Below are 12,970 nucleotides of genomic sequence, written 5' to 3'. Positions count from 1 at the left end.
TTTTTTTTATTTACATAACAAATCGCCTTTCTGATAGTGAGAAATACGGAATGATTGCATTTTGCCGACTACATACAATTTTTTTTTCAATATTTCTTGCCACGTCTGCCCCGGGTTTGTTCTTGGAAACAGCCAAGTCCAGAAAGTGTAAAGAGAAACAGATGTTGCGTTCACGTCGAGACCCCTACCCCCCACTTCATCTGAATTTTGATCAGCTTTTGGTGGAACAGATTTGAAAGTGTGGAGTGAGCTGTTATTTCTGCAACAGATCTAATTTTGGTGAGACTCCTTCTTCCAGGTCGGCTCCACTGGACGGTTCTGATTGGTGGGTCTCCTCTGAAGGGCTCGAATTTCTCGCTTTTGTCCGGTTGAATTCACCGACTTCTGAATGAAGTCTCGGTTCCCGGTGTGAGCCAATCAGATACCTGATCGTCGGGGTCCTAGCAACGATGGGCGGGGCTGACACTCGAGCAGCCAATGAGCTCTGAGCAGACTGTGGCTTTTTCTACTGGATTTTCCAGTTGTTTTTCATTCACAAAAAAGGAAGAGGGGAGCGAGAGTGAAGGAAAAAAAATGTCCATTCATAAAAACTTGCCCTGGCATGAAAGGCTTAACATGTTTTTGTCGCCTTTGCATGGGAAAACTCAAAGAATCTCCTGTTATTTACCTGCGTTCAGGTCCCTGGCTCTGTAGTTATTACAAGCTGTTATCAGAACGTTGAAAGAAAAACCTTGAACATTAAACCTGACTCCTAGAAGCACAGGGATATGCATTCTCCCATTTTTGTGGCTTAAGTCTACCTCACAAGAAAACCACAGCATTTAAAATGCATATGGACAGTTCTTGTGTGAATGGGGCCCAGGACAGCCCTCTGCTTCTGCCCCATGCTCCCCATATACGTCTCCGATCTCCAAAAATAACCAAAGTAAATACAAGAGAAACTTTTTAAATGATGTATTCTGGCTGCATATACAGGAGTAATCACTGGAATCTTGTTTTGGTGTGTGTGTGTGTAGAACCATATCATTTAGATTCTGTCAGTAACACATTTTCCTGTCCTATGACATGATGGTGCCCTTGGTGCTGACCCACACTGAGCCATGAGTGAAAGCACATTCCAAGGTTTTATGCAAAAGAGCAGTGAAATATTTCCAGCTTGTCCAGCTTTGTACCTGTTTCAGGAGCTTCTTTTTACAAATAAAAAAGAAAAGGAAAAAAAAACTCAGAGAGAATCAGGGTGACTCCAGAAAGTTTTGGGCTTAGTGGTCGAATTGGGGCCCCTTAGTCTTGGTGTGAACACCGAAACCAGAAGGCATCAAATTATTTCATAAACAAGAGATCTTTATTCTCGGAAGAATTTGTTTAAACAAATTCAAATTCTTACAAATTTGTAAGAAGGCATTTTTTTCAAGTAGATAAATGCCAAAGTTAGCTATGTTGAGAGGTTCCAGGAAAAAAAAAATGTCAATAGTTTTAATAACTTTCAACAAAAGAAAGATAACTTTGTTTTATTGATTTTGAAAAACTGGCAAACAAACAAATAAATGTTGAAAGTCTTTGGACGTTAGTCAGAATCAATATTGTGTAATAATTGTATTTTTTCCTTCTGGAAAAGGACATACATGTTTTTCTTTCTGGACATACATGTTTTCCAAAACATATGTCGGAAAAACAAGAAAAATAATCAACAAAGAATTTTATTTAAATGGAATGGGAAGAAAACTATCTGCCGAAACTGAACAATTAGCAGGAAAAAGATGCCGCAATTAGAAGGAACAATACTGAGTTTAATTAAAATTGTATTTTTCTGATAAATTAGCAATACCTGACAAAAATGACTTTTCCTGAACCATTCACGCATACAAATACGAATTTAGGACTTTCTGGAAAGAGGGAAGCAGTGAATTTAGTCAATAAATTTAAAGGACTGGCCATTAATTCCTACCGGCTCCCTCTTCATGGCACCAGTGGAGAGAAGAGTTCAGATTGAATTTGCGTTCAGTTTCAGCTATGACTGAGATTCAGAGATATTTCATGAAGTACGTTAGGACCATCTGTTTCTTACCCTTCCTCCTTTCCCATCTGCACTGTACAGATTACTTCCTGTTTAATGATATTTAGATGCCCATTTAGATGTATATTACAGGCTATAAATATTGAATCAGATATGTTCTTTACAACTATGGCTGATGCATTTCCCTACTGTGCAAGGCAGATTTAAAATAAATGGAATTATGTTTCTTCTAAACTATGTTTCTTTTACAGAAATAAGACTTGTTTTACTCAACAAGTCCAAGATTATTTAATCTCAGCAACATTCCTTCCTCTTTTGGACTATATTGACTTGATGTTTATGAATTTACCTGGACAATATATTAAGAAATTGTATTGTTGCACACTTTTTTGTGCATATTATGTTCACTATTGTCATTTGTATGCAGCTGCTCATCGTCCCTCTCTGTTTGTAGACAGTCACATGTGCTCCTTTATATATACTGAGACGACTTACTTGACTGTTTTTATTATTATGTCCCAAACCTGGCATTGTCCTCTTTTCCCTCCACATGTTTGTTAGAACAGACCTGGGTAAAAAAGCATTGCAGTATGCTGCCCTGTCTGTGTGAAAGGACTTTCAGTTAGAGTCGAAATTGATAGAGAATTTGGTGAACTCAAATCCCATAAAGAAGAGTGTTTTGTCAATTGCAATTGCTTTTGTTAGTTGGTCATGTTTTTTAATTGACTAATTTGATCATTTTATACTTCCAAGAATTTCAAACAAAACAAATGCATGTTGCAGATCTCAATAAGGTTTTATATGGTAAACTAAGGTTATTATTATTACTTCATACCTCTTTCAAAAACTCTGCTGTTCCTGCCTGAGCTGATGGGAAAGCTGCAAACAATGTATTGACTACTTTCAAGTTTTTTATGGGCACTCCCAAAAACTGTTTTCAAAGGTCAAACGGTTATAACCTCCTGTACTTCTGAATTTTGAATGAACTGTGATTAAACACATTTGTTGCGAAACTGATTTCCAAACTTTTGCTAGCCAAGAAAATAATCTAAATAGGATATTTCTGTCCACTCTTTATGCTTTTTGGAAGCTGTGTGTTCCATTGCATCTGCTGTAAAATCTATTGCAGCGTTTAAGAAGAAGACATTATAACATAGCATCGTAATATGAGTTAAACAGTGGTAACAGTGTAATGATGTGGTTTCAAGACCTGAAAGACTTGCTTTAACCATTGGAGCCATACACTTGGCCCTTTGGTGAAAAAAATAAATAAAAAAAAAACCCTAGTTAGAGTTAGGTTGTACAGAATAAAAGTCACATTATGTGTATATAAAAGTCATGAAACAACGTAAAAATGGCCTTGATTATTCCCAAAAAACTTGGCCTTTTAAAATGGGCGTATACACTTTGAGATCCTCTTTAAATTATTTTTCTTTGTGTAAATAATTTCTTTCAGTGTTCAAACTAAAAACACAGCATCAGACTAAAGTGTGACTAAAACTAATGCACATATGAGTAAAGAGCCTGACTAAAACTGAATTAAAATCTAAACCAAAGCTGTCAGAACGGTGTGCTTTTGTATTTGTTGAGTGAAAGTCAAAAGCAAGCAGAAAGCCTTTTCCACGAGTACTTGTCGAGATATACGCCGTTACCCGACAACATCATGTTGCTACAAATCACACAAGATTTACAACATCTGTAGACCCTTTAGGATGAATTGTAAAAGTGAAGACCATTGGCAGTGGCTATCGATCGATTCCCATGTATTTCATTTACAGAACCCTGCCCCCCACACACACACATGCACACAAGCAAAGTGCTGAAAAGCATTGTGAAATCTATTGTAATAGTCATCCACCTTTGAGTCTAATATAGCTTCGTCAGCAGTGAGATAAGTACTGACGGAGACAGACGGGAGACATTTTAAGACCCGTGCAGCGCTGTGGAGTGGACTCAAAGTGCTTATTGATCAAAGCTGGCTGTGCTTGATGGATGGATGAAATGTTATTATAGCTTCAAACGTTGTAGTTATGGAGAGACATGGTGTCGAAAATGGAGGCAAAATGTGAAGACATTCAGAAAAAATGAAAAACTTAGGAAGAAAAGTCAAGTTTGAAGCGAAATGGATGGACAGACACACACAGAGTGATTGGAAAAGGGAATTTAAAGAGAGGACTCATGAGGTGAGGCGTTGGGGGAGGATGCGGTGAGAAATTCTTGTCGACAACACCTCTTGGGTTCGGGTCTCTTTCTCTATCTGAAGCTTTTAGTCTTCATTCCTCCTCTAGTTCTCCCGATAAGGCTGATGGTGACCGATATACAAATGAGGATTCCTGACAATAGAAGGACATCACATACAGATTTACTGGAAGCATAATGCACAATCTTAACAGTCACAACCACAACAGATTTTTAACAATTAGAAATGCATCAGTGAGAGATTTTGTGGATGGTTTCTGCTCTCTGATTTTGTAAAAGTTGAAAAGCACTGGTACTGATTTGAGTCCATTCCAATTTATCCTTTCATTACCATAAATAATATTCAAAATACAATGAAGTATTTTCTGTTTTCATAATTTTGTGCTGTCTTCACAATCAACTATTTATTGTTAAAAGTCATAATGAATCTTCTCAAATACAGAACCAAGTGATTTTGCCTTTTTTTTTGTTCAGGTCTCTTATAAACTTCAAATATTCCTTAATAAAACCAAACTAAAATGAAGGAATATGCATCCATTACAAAACAGATCGTACACTAGTAGCTTTTTTATTTCTTTTTTGTATTCCTTAAACCATAGAAGTGCGCCATATCACAAAATATGCCAGTATTTGTCAAACGTTCCAGTCAACAGTAATCACAGCTGTGTCCAGCTTTACATTTGGGAGGGAAAAACGCTGTTTTATTCCCAGAAGTGTTAAATTATTAGAGCATTTACTCATTTTTTCAATGGCTATTAGGAATCTTCTTATAGTTTTTCTGTTAATCGTCCTTTTGTGTATTAGAACCAGAGGCGTTATCACATTGTGTGTGTTTTGGTGCAGAATGAAATTTTTTTTATCCCATTTACTTACAAAGAGATAATGTTTCTCTATTTCAGCTGATATTATTTTTGCCCATGTTTTCCAAAAAAACAAGCAGTCACATTTAACTCTTGGTCAGAAAGTCTGTCCTGGCTGGAATGAGCAAAGAGAAGGAAACCTCTCTCTCTCATATCACTCCACCTGGAAAGTTGCTGCAAATACAAATACTTGTGTGAAACAATAGCACAGGAGTCTCACATGCCCGTGTGCCTTTCTTGTGCATCGGTGCCCAAAAACAGCCTTTGGATAGTTTCTTTTCCAAGACAACCAAAAATAATAACACCTCTGTGCAAGCTCCCAAATATCTCACATCTCTGCTGCCAAATCTTGACCCCAAGGGCTGTCCTATGTCCTGCCTGCAGTGTGAAACACAAAGTATTTGGTTTACACCCAGGACAGTGTTTCCTAAGAAAACAATACACACCTTAAAATAACCTCAGTCAAAATAGAGATCGCTCTGTTTGTTGCATTATTTTTTCCCCCTCCAAACACTTCCTTCAAAAGCCAAGTTGAATTATTTGAACTCATGACCTTCCTGAAAAGATTCCTCTGTTCAAGGTAAAGAAACACTGCATATCATGTTGCCCCTCAACAATTTGCTCTAAGCAGACATGCTTTAGTGCATTACAGTGCTTTTCAAAAGTATTAAAGTTTTACATTTGATCCTTTTACAACCACAAACTTCAAGGAATTTACTGAGATTTATTGTGACAGACAAACACAAAGTAGTTCTTTGTTGCAAAGTTGAAGGAAAACATCACAGAGTACAGAGTAACAATGTATGATACAAAAATTTGAAAAGTTTGGAATGCACATATATACAGATATTCTCAGATGAGCCTTTTTGTGTTGGCAAGTGTATAGATAGTAAAAAAAAAAACCTCCCTCAGGGATTCCATGAATGTCATCTGAAAAGCTTGATGCACATTTGAATTTAGACTCCCTGAATTAGTACTTTTCAAAGCCTCATTTTGCAATAATTACAGTTGCAAATCTTGTGAGATACAGTTCTGTGAAAACAAATATTTATCCTCTACATCAGGGGTCTCAAACTCCAGTCCTCGAGGGCCGCTGTCCTGCAGTTTTTAGATATGCCACAGGTACAAAACGCTGGAATGAAATGGCTTAATTACCTCCTCCTTGTGTAGATCAGTTCTCCAGAGCCTTGCTAATGACCTAATTATTCTATTCAGGTGTGGTGCAGCAGAGGCACATCTAAAAGTTGCAGGAATGCGGCCCTCGAGGACTGGAGTTTGAGACCCTTGCTCTACATATTTATCTTTCTGTTTCATAAAACAGATACCCAAAGTTTTTAAAATCAGACATAGTTAACATGAGTAAAAATATATATAAAAAAGCAAATTTGGACATCAGAATCAGACAAGAATCATGCCTGTCTTGGTAAGTTTGCAGTTATCTCATACTTTTTCCGCTCAAATGATGTACTGATCAGAGATTTGTGAGATGATTAGGTTATGTTTTATAACCAAAACCTAATATCCCTGTCCTCTGTTCCATTGATCTTAATAATGCTATTTGTTCACTAATTTGGATGTATACTGAGATTAAAATAAACACAGGTGAACTTAATTTAGTAATTATGTGATTTCTGAAGGTGCCTGGTTGGTGGTTTCATTACATTCTATTAAGAGGTATCAGAGGAAAATAGGGCTGAATACAAATACATCCAATAGTTTTTGTTCACATGCAGATTACATTTTGCATAACACTTTAGACACCACATATCATTTTACTTTGACTTCCCATTTTCTACTTTGTGTTGGTCTGTTACGCACATAAAATCCCAATAAAATGCAGTTCACAAAATGTGAAAAGGTTTAACAGATTTGGCATCTTTCGCAAGTCCTTGCAGCTGGAACAGCAACAGTTGACTTTTTGTTTTTGAGATCAAAGTGTAAGAATAAAAGGTGGAGACTTTAAACATTATTCCAGAAAATTTAATTTATAGATCCCAGTAATAGAATTTGGCTAGAGAAGAAAATGTGACTGCCATTCATGCACCACCCTGTAAATTTCTGGCAGTTCTGTTCAGTCTCCTAACAGGCTGCACTTGCCTCTGTCCTCCTTCAGTTGGCGTGCATTTAAGAAAGCACAACAAAACTGAAAGGGATCTTTAAAATGAGAAACTGTCCGTTTCATGTTTAATGCATGCCTCTATAGATGTGTGCATTTCCTCCCTCTTTGCCCGTGTGAGTTGTAAAACCGTCCCAAGGTCCCGCTCTTCATTCCCTCATCGCACTGCACCGTTGCTGGGATTCCTGCCTGTGTAAAAGCCATAGTCCAGAAATGTCACTGCTGGCATGTGATGAGAGCTGGTGCGCCAAACCAAGCGTGCCTTCTAGCCACCTGCGACCCAACCTCCTCTAGCACACACTGGCTTGCTTGTTTGTTCACCATCCATTCCTTTGCCATTCCGCTTCTAAGTCAGCCTGTCTGGCCTGCCCTGGGCCTGTGAAAGATCAATCAGGTGAACACAATAGCATTTATAGGGGTGTTTTTGACTGGTGGCCCTGTAGAATTAAGGCTGCCATGCAGCTGCACCGGCCCGGTTGAGCTGCCAGAAACACAAACACAAAAGCTGAGTCAAAACGCTCCCTCACAGATGTACAAATACATGCTAACATGTATTTTTACAATCAAAATACTGATTTGATTTTCTATTTAAAGGTTTGATCCACATATAGGCTAGCTGGGATGTGTTGTTTCTGAATCAGTTAGTTGTTTTTAATTACAGGGTTGAAATTTGGAGCTGAAAGTTAGGCAGAAGGTTTTTACTAATAGGCATATCTCTATATTAGTTAGATCTGTATGCTTTAAAAAATGTCTGGACAATGTGGGCTATATACACGAACTGAATAGAATTTAACATAAAGGCATCAATACCAAGTTGTCAAGATTTATTTTTAAAGTCATTAAAAAATGTTTTCACTGATCAGAGTTGTTTAATTTATAGAAATTATGCAGAGAGTTTATTGTTTGAATTTTACAAACAGTTAATATCTGCAGATGTTTTTTTTATTATTTGTCTCTTTTACAAGGTATGTTATGATCCCTAGTTGTTTAGTTGTTTTGGAGTTTGATTTATTCATTCTATCTTGATTATTCTGTATTCTTTGATTAGATCAGTCTTGCTTCTGTTTTGCTTTAGTTCAGTGCTTATTAGTGTTTCAAGTTATGTTTACTTCTCGTTTCCAGTAATTTTTAGTTACTCTAATTGTGTTTCTTAAGTCTAGTTATTCTTTAGTGTTAGATTTATTTCCTGTTCCCCAGTGTATTTTCTCTTGCCCCATGTGCCATTTTCTCACTCACTCTCTCCCCAGTCTGCTGTCTGTGCTCTCCTTTTACACCTGTAACCTGTTAGTCAATTAGCCTGGTCCTTTATTTCAGCATTCAACCTCCCAGTACCTCATCCTCAGTGACTCCTTGCTGGCTCCTCCTGTTACCTTTCTGTTCAGTCCTGTGTGCTCCTCATGTCTCCTTGCTGGTTTACTTCCCTTGGCTTTTTGATTTTTGTTCTGACCCTCTGTGCTCTCATGGATTTTTGTAAGTTGTTCTTCTATTTTCATTAAATCTTCACCATCAACTCAATACCTCAGCCAGTATGCATTTGGATCCGCTCTCGATGACAACATATGTCTGAAGTCTTCAGTTGAAATAACAAGGAAGTTACAAACCTTTAATGAGAACATTTTTAACTCATTGCTAACTAATTGCAAACTTTAATAATCTATTGTGATTTCTAGAGTAAACTAGCACAGCCACTAAGCCAGCTGTTGCTCCACACAACCCTTCAGCTGACTAAAAGAAGGCTGTTATACTTCTACCCTGCTTACAAAAAATACAAATTTCACTCTTTCAAAATAACTCAAGAAAAAACACCAACAACAAAAACAGTCATTGCATGGAAACGAAATAAATTAAACAAAACCGAACAGGTGTGAGCTAGTAGCCACATTTGTTTAATATTTCCATTGGATTGTTTGATTTTAAATAATTATAACTAGTTTTGCTAAAGCCCCTACTTTTACATTTGTAAAATGTTTACATAAATACAGACACATGAAAATATCTACATGAATGTGCATGCATTCATGTTTAGATATTGACAGCATAAAGGAGTCCTCTTTTGTGACCAAGAGGAACAGCTTGGAGACTAAAGAGTGTTGGGAGAGCTAGTGTTTGATTCCAAACATTGGATGGCTGTAAAAAGACACAGAGGGGCTTTGTTGACATCTCTGTCTTTCCTTCTCACACTAACTGCTCACATAGTGCCAGTTTTGAGTAAACCATCCTATTGTTGGGTCCTGCACCCTCTTAACCCACATTTCCATTTATATCCCATTTTCCACTTCATTTCCATACCAATTTCAGAGGACAAAAAAAGCCAGTGTTATGTCATTTATAGTGATGCAGCTGGTTTATCTATCTAAAAAAGGGGAAAACCAGTGAGATAGCCTGCAGGGCATGGCCTCTCCTACATCAAAACTGCTTGTGTTAATTCAAAGGCAGGACGCGTTGATGGTTGGCCCGTTTGGCAAACTGATGACAAAGATGCCTATTATGGTTTTGCCTTGATGCCATAGTTAGCACTGATTTGGGGAGAAAAAAAGAAACAGATTAACAGCAAGTTATTTTAGCTTGTTCCTGACATTTTCTGTTGAGGTTTCACGGCTTTGCAAAACTTTATTGGAGTGTTTTCTTGCTCTGTGTAGATGTACTTTTCCTTGTATTTACTCCAAGCCTTGTAAACTCTGTGGTGTAAAGCAGATCTTCTCAACAGACCAACACACACCACTGCTTGAATGGGTGCATGAATGGATAGTTGTGTTTAGCTTGAGTATCTATAAAATCTTGCTATGGTAAATTTATTAGGGTACTTCGGCAGCCCTAAGTTTTATTTCTGGCATCCTTAAAAAATAAAGGCTTGATAACAACAACAGCATAGGAAAACCTAGTTCTCAAACTTTAGAATTACCATATCTTTATTCAAAAAAATCAAATACCAATGATACTATATGTATATATAAATATTGTAGGATGTAATTTATGTGCAGTTGGGATACACTACGTTTTCAAGAATGAGACTTGACAAGATTCTTGCAAAAAAAGTCAGAACATTATTTATTTATTACGAACACACACTCTGTTTCATTGAATGTCTGTCCAGTGGAATTTCTCTGATAGTTTGACAACTCCTAGTATTTTAGAAAATAGCTCAATAATTTCTTTCTCAGCAGTCACTGTTAGCAAGTGGTGTGAGTAGATATCTTCAAATGCTAACAATGTCAGACAAAGGTATTCTGATATCAACCTAATTAATATTTATTGTATTTTTCTATCACTAAAATGGTTGGAAGCTGGCAGAAGTTATAAGGGTGAACTGTGCGGGACAGTCTGAACTATGCCAGACAGTCCTGTACTTACACATCTTCTAATCAAAAGAGGGACCTTCAACATAGCGCAGTGACTGCCAAAGCAAAACATGGAAGGTGACCCTTTGCATCTGTAATAACAAGCTGGTTTCCTACATGTACCGAATACTTGACACTCCACACTGCCTTTGAAGTTAGCAACAGGGTATGTGTGGCTGGCACCTGTGCCATCATCTACCATCTGGGACTTTACTGGGCCAAGAACATCAATGGTTGCCTTTGAAGGAGCACACATTGATCATCGAGCAGGAGCAGTGATGACATGGTTTGTCTTCCATTACCATAAGCTTTGTCCTTGAGGGTGCTAATGCCTGTGGGGTTTTCAAATGCTACCTTGATGAACACAGCATTCATAATAATTGAGGCTTTTGGAAGATTCTACCTATGAGTGACTCTTTTCTACAAGTTTTCTTAAGGAAAAAAGTAAAATTCAAATAATAAAAAGTTTCTTAGAGATTATAAAAAATAGCCCTATATACAGTATGTCTTTCTTTATTTTATTTTATTTTATTTATTTATTTTGCTGTTGCTTTACCAGAGCAAAAAACAAACAAAAATAAACTTATCTTTGAGGTTCCACAAAGACTGGTTCTCAGTTTTGCATATGTTGGTAATATCAGGTATTCACTTTCTGCATAATGATCATATGATTGTTGAATGGACTCTAACTCCACCTAATACCCACAACGGGCACTGAAACTTTTAGCTCTGACTATTTTCATTGTAAAGCATCTTTGAAAACCCTCTGAGAGTTGAAATGTGGTATGTAAGTCTGATGTCCTTTCATTTCATTATCCATAACATTTCTGATGTTATAGCAGTTACTGGATTTATATCTTAAATATATATATTTTTTAATGAAAAGGCTGAGTCTGGACATAAAGAAGTGGTAAACAGCAACATTCAGCAGTTTCAAATAATATTCTATCTTGTTCTCATCATTTTTGGTCCGTTTTTCTTGAGTATGCAGTTTGAAATAGTTGAATAGAGAACCAATAGTTCTCTACTGAAAAAACAAAAAAACTAAGTCCTCTAGCTCCCGTCGAATGCCACACTATTTGCTCTGCTCAGGTAGATCTGCACTGATATCAGGCCTCTCTCAGCCTCATGTTAGGGTATTAAGTCAGTGGTGTTTGAGGGGATGAGATCAATTTTCCATTTACTGTGATGTGGACCAGTGTAATAGACACCTCTAGTTGAAGCCAGGGATATGTTGCCGTTCTGCCTTTTGTCTCACTGCAGACCTACCTAACTACCTGTTGCCATTACACATATTTTTCTGTCTCCCATCTTGTTATCCCTTTGGAGTCTTGGGTCTAAATGGCCGTTTTGGTCTAATTTTGAATTTACCCTTATATTTTCACCATAAAAACTATTTACCTTACCTTGTTTGGTATCATTATTTTCAGAACATCCTAAACTTTGTGATTTTACAGTGTTTGTTTCATTTTGACAAAATTTATTATCACATTGGAGCAAAAAACACACACAGAAACATGACGTCATGCCCGCCACAGGGCGGGCGTCGACCTTAAAAGGTTATTTTGCATGTGTGACTATCTGCCTGAAAGGATTTGGATTTAACTCGATTGGCATTTCCCCTGACCCTATGATCTTTATGCACAAATTATCCAACAGAAAGGTTTTGTGTAATGTATACCTGGTAAATTAGGTAGCTGTTGCCCAATTTTTGGACTATATTTTGTTCATTAACTGTGCTTCTAAGGTTTCATAAAATCTAAAGTGATTGCCATGTGTGTTAAAATCAGAACAAAAGTGCAGATAAGAAACAGGGATCAACAGGCTAGTCGGTGTAAAGAATAATGAAAAAATACAGGTATTCAACAAAAACAACAGTACACAGAACACAGACAATGTCACAGGATGAACTAGAATTAGAAGCAGAATTGATAGTACTGGCCTTGCATTAACAAGAAATTTGACTTCAGTTTCAGTGACAAACAAAGTAAATTAGGTAGTTTAGAAGTAAAGGTGGAGAATGACATTGGATTCAGGTGAGGCTCACCAGAGGAATGTGGAACAACTGTGAATGAGCAGAGAACACGGAAAGGTGAATGATAACACAAAGAGAGATGAACTATATATAGAAAAACTGCAATCCAAGGGGAAACAACTAACATCTATCTAAGAATACAAGTAAAATTCCACAGGGAATAGATCATAAGAATTACCTAACAATCTTAACACAAGTAATGAACTCATACGGCAAAACCTTAATGATAATAATAAACAAGTAAAAAAGGAAAGATCTTTCTAGCAATAGTAAATAACAAATAAATCATCATTAAAGTCAATTTTCAGACTCTCAAAGAGCTCAGATGAAGTTGTACGCCAATCTGGATCAGTTATCTCTCTACAGACTACTGCAGCTCACCTGGCCCTGAGAAGCATGAACACATTA

The 12,970-nt window shown here is 37.0% G+C and overlaps 1 protein-coding gene across 1 annotated transcript in view; it reads right to left on the bottom strand.

Moving 5' to 3' along the window:
• The window catches only part of etv4 (ETS variant 4), a 38,828-nt gene extending 38,637 nt beyond the window's left edge, over positions 1 to 191 (bottom strand). The window contains exon 1 of the mRNA XM_023341611.1: positions 77 to 191. The gene's annotated coding sequence lies outside the window, so the exon portion shown is untranslated. The remainder of the gene's footprint in view (positions 1 to 76) is intronic.
• Positions 192 to 12,970: the final 12,779 nt, after the last annotated feature.

The sequence above is a fragment of the Xiphophorus maculatus genome, chromosome 10, assembly GCF_002775205.1.
Source record: "Xiphophorus maculatus strain JP 163 A chromosome 10, X_maculatus-5.0-male, whole genome shotgun sequence".
NCBI lineage: Eukaryota > Metazoa > Chordata > Actinopteri > Cyprinodontiformes > Poeciliidae > Xiphophorus > Xiphophorus maculatus.
The sequence above is the reverse complement of the archived record's forward strand: the minus strand, read 5'-3'. Positions and strand labels throughout refer to the sequence as shown.